This window comes from Acomys russatus, chromosome 25 (genome assembly GCF_903995435.1).
Source record: "Acomys russatus chromosome 25, mAcoRus1.1, whole genome shotgun sequence".
Classification (NCBI taxonomy): Eukaryota; Metazoa; Chordata; class Mammalia; order Rodentia; family Muridae; genus Acomys; species Acomys russatus.
The window spans coordinates 17,476,644-17,484,055 of record NC_067161.1 but is presented as its reverse complement, the minus strand read 5'-3'; the positions used below and the strand labels follow the sequence as shown (position 1 = coordinate 17,484,055).

The following is a 7,412-nucleotide window of genomic DNA, read 5'->3' as shown; positions in this document are numbered from 1 at the left end:
CCAGGACCTCTGAGGACCTCAAAATACACAGATGTTCAAACCTTTCATATATAATGGCATAGCATTTGCATTTAACATATACATCCTCTTGTATACTTCAAGCCATCATCTCTAGATTACTTATAATACCTAACCTAAGTGCTGTGTAGTTTGCTATATGGCATAAGGAATAATGACAAGAACAAAAGAGAGCAAAAGGCTGTATCTATTCAATATAATTGTATTTTTTTCCTAAATATTCTTGATCCACAATTACCCGAATCCACATGTGCTGAGCCCAGGGCCCACTGAACTCCGTCTTGCTCTCTCACACTGTCCTTGCAAGCTATATTGCATTTGATGGTTTATAAGTCTGTCTGCTTGGACCAGAAACTCCTTAAAGGAAAAATAATCTGCAACCTTAGGACCTGGCACATAGTGGATGCCCAATGGACAGATAGAGTAAAAGCACATTTCAGGTAGGCTGGTGCCACACAAGAGTATGCACAATGTCCATCCTTTTCTGAGTACTTTGGCCTCATCTGCAATGCATACTCCAAATAATATGCTATGGGGAATACTAGACTATCTTTTACTGCCATCTGAGCCAAGAAAATGCTGGCCCAGAAACTCTTCTTTTGTATGTGACGTACACAAGTTTGAGGAATAGCCTATAAGGCTTAAGAAGTATGCATCAAGACTTTATAATATGACCTCTGGCCAGAGATACCAGGAGGAGCCCCCACCCCCACTACCCCATAATAAGCTATTACTTAGATCACCATCTTAACATTGGAAGGAAAGAAAAACACTGCCTTGGGGTGCAACTTGATATGCTAAAGTCTGGAGAAGTGTGGCTAATGACACTTGGACTGGAGTGTTTTGGATTAAAAGAGAAGATACGAAGTCCCGTGCATATGTTTTGATATTTGCTCATCCGATGGAATCCATTCATCCACTCATTTGTTCAGCTAGTACCTGGTGGGTGTCTTGAATGGTCTAAAGTGTGGTAATTCTCACGTCCAGTGTAACCTGCATTAAAGAAACTTAAAAAAAAAAAAAAAAGAAAGAAAGAAAGAAGAAAGAAAGCTTGGGATGAGATGAAGCGATGGCCTTTCCATCCGTGCAAGAACTCTGTTTTCTCATTATTCTAGGATGTTTGCCTACTCCTGGCGGAGAGCCTACTCTTTCATTATATTCTATAAAGGTTGCCAGCTATTTATCACTCCTGTCCAATTTCGCAGCTGATACAAAAAAGTTAGAGGGGACAGTTTGTTGTCCCTGGGAGAGAGACTGCCTCGGAATCTTAGTCTTAGATGCCATCTTGCTAGCTCTAGGACTATGGGACACTCACTTGGCATCTCCTCGTCTTTGTTTCCTCATATGTAGGAGCTTCTTGTGTCTACCTTTATAGTAAACAAAACAACAACCCCCAGGTATTACCATAATCTACAACGCCCCTGGACACAAGAGCCTACATGACCTGTAGGGACTTTGCTGGTGTGATTAATGTTAGAGACCGGACACGAAGACATTATCCTGCACTCTCTAGATGAGACAACCTAATCATATAATCTCACATGAGCTAAGAGTCTGTCCTGGCTGTTGCCCTGGCCGTAGGAATAGGAATAACCTCAGTTAGCTCTCTCAGCCCCTTACTTATGGATCAAGACCTAAGGTCTCACACGCTGCTCTGGTGCCTTGTTCCCCTCCAGAATGGTCATGGACTTATCCTTTGAAATTGGAAGCTCCCAATCAACTCTTTTCTATAAGGTGCCTTGGTCATGGTGTCTTATCACAGCAATAGAAAAAGTAACTAATGCACTTATAAAATAGAATAGGTGCAATTGCTTGGGAAACAGGCAAGGTCCCTCACCGTCTTTGGTGATGATCTATATGGTCTTAGTGAACTTAGGTCATTAGTGAGACTCGAATTAAATCATGGGGGAAAAACAGAAAACCAGAAGACTTCTTGGGACTAAATTTGCCCCTATGCTCCTTGAATCCTTTTCTCAGAACAACGGTTTCTGAAGCAGAGCAGACCATTATTGAAAAAAAATTAGATGTTATCATAGGCAAGCTTCCCATAATATAGGAAGCCAAGGTGTCAGAATCTGCTAAGTGCAGAGATCGGATATGCACCTGGCATCATCATTCTTTGCCTTCCTCTATCTGTGCCTTTGGATGATGCTGGCACAAGTACCACTTGCGATGGCCAGCCATGGGTGTCCCCAACAGTTCCAGTCTCCTTTTTTCCTCTCCAGAGACCCATACCGCTCATCAACTCCCAAAGTAATGCTTTGTCATGCTTCAGGGCCACTGATGCATGCAGAAGGGCCACTCAGCCAGCCCTGGGCTAATGCTGCATTTCCTGGTCATGTGACCTGCCCCAATTATGAAATGTTTCCCGGTCCTGGGTTGCCCTTCTGAGAACTAAGGGTAGCTTCTACTCCATATGATCAGTAGCACATAAAAATAAAAACATAAATATGCTGATGGCTTAATACAATGCTATGTTATGGCAGTGCTCATAAATAAATTCATTCATCCAAAAGCATAAAGAAAAAACTCAACAAATAAATATGTATGCACATACACACATGAAAAACATATTGCAGAAAAATATAAGCTATGCTACATATTGAATAGGCAAATAAACATGAACAATATAGTAACATATTTGTGTGCATGCCTGTGTATTTGTACATACATATATACATGTATATGTATATATAAGAAATAATCCTTATGGTTCATTTTAAATTTTTTACAGTCTAAGGTGAGCAAGTCAGGTAAAATATGGAATCACATAATATAGTGAGGACAAAAATAACAAGAACATGTGGGTTCAGGAAAGTGAGATGAATAATTACTCCAGGAACACCTTTGAATAAAGTCATTTTTTTTTTCTTTTAGCAATGCTAGGCATCAAATCCAGGGCCTTTCTTAGGCTGGGCAAACACTCTATCTCTGAGTCACACCCTCAAGCCCTAAAGCCACTTTTAAATTGAATTTTCAGGATTAACAGGAATTACTTGGATAAAGCCCATGAGAAACAACTGGTATATGCAAAAGAGACAGCAAGTACTAAGGCCTAAAGCAAAGGAAACACACACACTACACACATGCACACATACACTCCCACACGCACACACACACACACACACACACACTCTCTCACATGCATGTACTAAAAATGGACATATTACTGCAGTGCTAATAAGGAGAGAAGTATAGAAACTATTTATGTAATTATTTCATTTTATCAAGACAGTCTCACTATATAGCCCTGGCTGCCCTGGCACTTACAATGTTGACTGGTCTGGTTTTGAATTCATGGAGATCCTACCTGCCTTTGCCTTCTGAGGGCTGGATTAAAGTATGTGCACCATACAATTCACGTAGTTGTTCTTTATTGATATAACTGTTTCTATGAGAAGCACCAGACCAAAAGTATCTTTTCATTGATGCATAGTGAGTTTCCCCAGTCCATGAAGGAAAATTATGATTGTCATTTAATTCTGTCTTTAACTTCTTGAGATATTATGTGGAGACTGGGGCCATCAGTGGGCTAAAGAGGTAGGGAGATACTGTTAGAAGACCATGGAGCTCTCAGATAAGAGGCAAAGTGCTGACGGGTAAAGCACTCTAGCATTTGTTTTTTATTAACAAGCTATAGTAAGCATTCAAATTATTTTCAAATTTTCCAGCTTTTAATTTTTTTTGATTCTGTGCCAAGAATATACTTTGTGCTTTTCAGTTTAAATAGCTGCCATATCTATATACAAATCCAAATCTTTCCTAGTTGGACTCTTTGTTCATTTTCTGTTTCTTCAGAGCTCCTAGCTCTAGTTCCCTTCATTGTGTGCCCCCACTGGAACACTTTCTCTGCTTTCTAAATCCCTTCCACTCCTCAGGGCCAGCTTACACTCCATGTGTCAGAGGGAAGCTCGCCCCTTCGATTGATTTCAAGCATTTGTTGTCTGTGTCATAGACTTTACTTATCTCTAGCCAATCTTCAGGACATCAAAGCAGAATAGAGAGGAAAACGTTATTGTCCCTTCAGACTACTGCCGTAGAGGAGCACTTATTTACCACAATCCCTTCCGGTCCTTGACCATGTGCTGTGGAGAATCAATAATATTGCAGGCAAGCAGAAATGCTGATTTCATCTCCCAGCCTTCTTCTGCCTTACAGTGCTAGGAAGGTTTTATATCTAAGTGAGGTTGCCTTGAATTTTTATTTCCATGTAGCTTGGGGTCTTACGAGACCATAGCCTTAAACCCTCAGTAGCCAGCATCTCCCCAGGAGATGTGGTAAGAATGTTCACAGGGCCCCCTGGAAAGCTGGAAGCTTCGAGGAGAAGGGTAGAGTTTTAGTTCAAAACTTTCTAAATATCACCAGCTCCAACATCTCTGGGAATAAAGCAAAACTTGCAAATAATAAAAACAGAGTATGGATTAGGTGGAAGAGGACAGGTTGGTGGAGTGGCTGTTCACAGCTCACATGAGTTGGTTGTATTGTTCAACTTTTGTGAGTCAGTTTAAACAAAACTAAAGTAATTTATCATTAAATAAGCAAAGTTACTGTTCACTAATTCTTGTTACATTTGAGAGTTGTGATGCACGACTTTGATCCCAGCACTTGAGAGGCAGAGACAGGCAGAGTGCTGAGAGTTACTCTGCTCCACAGAGTAAATTTCAGGACAGCCAGAACTATGTGAGAGACCCTACCTCAAAAACAAACAAACAAACATAATCATCAACAGCAAAATCTAATTCTTTCTTACAAAAAGCTGCTCTTTAGTATACTCTTGGAGTGTTTAGACCTATTGTATCAGTATGGTGGACACATTATATCGCTTATATTCCTCATCCAGGGACGTCAATGTGTAGGTTTAAATTGTCTGGGGTGGAAGACTGGCAAGTCCCAAATAAGAGGAGGCTGCTGTCGATCAAAGGCAGTTAGCATAATTATGTACCAATTGCTTTTTGACTTTTTAACTGGTTCTATGTTGAATTTCACAGCATGCACCCCAATCCCACTCATTTCTCCCTCCTGTCATATCCACCCTCTACCCTTGTAACTCCCCCCAGTAGGGAAAAAAGCTCATCGTGGAAGCCGTACTGTGCTATAGTGTCCCACAGTATACTCTTCTGTCCACACTTCTCTGCTTGCAAATGCTCAGTTGCAATCACTCGGTCTCCTTTGAGACCTCTGGCTTCTGCTACTCCATTAATACTGGAACCTCAACAGGACTCCTTTTGGATATCCTGTTGCTCACCTGTGTCATGGAGAGCTGGAGTTTTGGATCTGTAGGAGTGGTCCTGTCATGCACTCCAGCAGTTAGTCCATCAGTGGGGATAGATATTGGGGTGGGACAATTCAAAGCCCTAGATATGGGCTTGAGAGGTATCAGAGATGCTCAGCCCACAGGCGCTCTCTCTCTTTCTCTCTCTCTCTCTCTCTCTCTCTCTCTCTCTCTCTCTCTCTCTCACTCTCATGCCCTGATGAGTCTGCTTTACAGCAACCCCCTCATCCAGGGCCAGCTCTACCCTGCTGCCCAGGTGAGGTGCAGAGCCTGCTCTCCTAAATGTTGCAGCAGGTGAGTGGCAGGGACAGTTCTGCTCTGATCACCTAGGGGCTAGCTCTCCTGCCTGCCTTAGTTGCAAAGGGCGAGAGGTGGGGGACATCTCTCTCTCTCTTGCCATGTCAGTGCATGGGAGATGAATGCTAGGGCCAGATCTCCCACACTTATATCCTAGGGGCTGGCTCACCCTCAACTCCCACAGTGTGCAGGCCCTGCTCTCCAGAGTACTGCCATTGGCTAGGGGCAGGGTCAACGCTTCTATTTTCATACCCTCTTTCTGGGGCCAGCTCTCCCAGGATGCCCAGATGAGGGGTGAGGTCAGTGCCGTATAGCCCTGAACATCAATATGTTCTTGGGGACAGGCCAGACCAGGGAGGTCCACCTGGCCTTTAGTGGTAAGAAATGTGTCCCTTGGTGGCAGCGTAGCCAGGTCCCCACCATGGTCCCAGGTATCATCACTGGCTACTCACATCAGGCTTTTCTTCACTCCCCTCAAGTCTCCAGCTTTGTCTCTTTTCATTGTGTCCACATCCTTCCATTTTCTTTCTCTTCCATTTCTCTACCACTTATTTACTCCTTTAATGGCACCCTGGGTCTCTGAGTGTCTGTGCTTGTCTCAGGTGTGGTCTCAGGAGTGCTATGACCCACTTGTGCAATATGACACCAGGCAGGGGACATCTTGGGTGTGGTCTGCCCCTCCCCCACCATGCCTGCCATGGTGCCAGACTGGTGATCATCTCAGGTTAGCTCCCTGTCTACTGGGGGAGGGGGGTTGCGGTGGGGTTGGCACCACACTGGTGGTGGTCTAGTGAGTTTTTCAGGATGATTGTTTTCAGGGATTGTTATTCTACTTGCCATTCAGACGTTCGCAGGTCGGAACACTGAGAGTAAGGTAGCCTCTCTCCTCTCTGCCACCTGCTGATGCTCATGTGACACAGCTGCCACAGCTGCAGTACCTCTAGGGGCAGGCTATAATCCCAGTTCTTACACAGAGCACATTCACCGGAGGCTGCAGGTCTTCACATGTGGGTCAACTTTAAATGGGCTTCACGTGCCTTTCTTTGCTCTATGTGGCAACCTTTGACATATGTCTCCATTTTATTTTGCTTTCATCTTTATTTGCTACCAAACAAAACTACTGAGTCATGTTGAAAACACACTTGTATTTGGAACATGCAGTTGGAAATTGTTATAGTTGGAAATACACCAATAACCAAGGTGAGCTGAGGACATAAGAATTTGATTAAAAAGTAAAACGATACTGTAAGAATCAACTATCTATGTGAATTTTAAAAAGAAAATGTTATGTTTTATTACAAGTTTATGCTGTATATTCTTTATATCAGTAAAAATTGTGATAAATCAATACACACATATGGTTATGTATGTATATTCCTTACTAATTTTTGGAGAACCAGTTGTAAAATATTCATTAGCAACCACTAGATGTTAAGAGCATGGTGAACCATTCAAAGAGTGCATATAAAATTATTTTTATCCTTTTCAACAAAATGTCAATACTCTAACCTTTTCCAAGTATGGTTCATCTCTGTCAAACCAAGGGCAGCTCAGGGTCAGGGCCCCAAGGAATTACCAAGTTCACACCACAGAGAAATCAATTTTCCCTGAAGCACATAAGCACAAGAAACTGAAATTATTTCTCTGACTGCTTCAAGACCGAGTTTAACAACAACTAAAGGAGGAACAACAGTCCTCCTAACCCCTGGCCCACTGTCTTAGCAATTTCCAAGCCAATCATGTAAGGATCACACATTCGCTCCCACATCACCCTATCTGAAAGGCATCTCAAAGTGCCATTAAGCTCTGACACATGGGACTCAGA

The 7,412-nt window shown here is 42.7% G+C and overlaps 1 non-coding gene across 1 annotated transcript; it reads right to left on the bottom strand.

Moving 5' to 3' along the window:
* Positions 1-6,407: 6,407 nt before the first annotated feature.
* On the bottom strand, positions 6,408-6,538 carry LOC127208866 (small nucleolar RNA SNORA17). Its single transcript, XR_007833134.1, has one exon. It is a non-coding gene; the product is annotated as a small nucleolar RNA SNORA17 (small nucleolar RNA).
* Between the last annotated feature and the right edge of the window lie 874 nt (positions 6,539-7,412).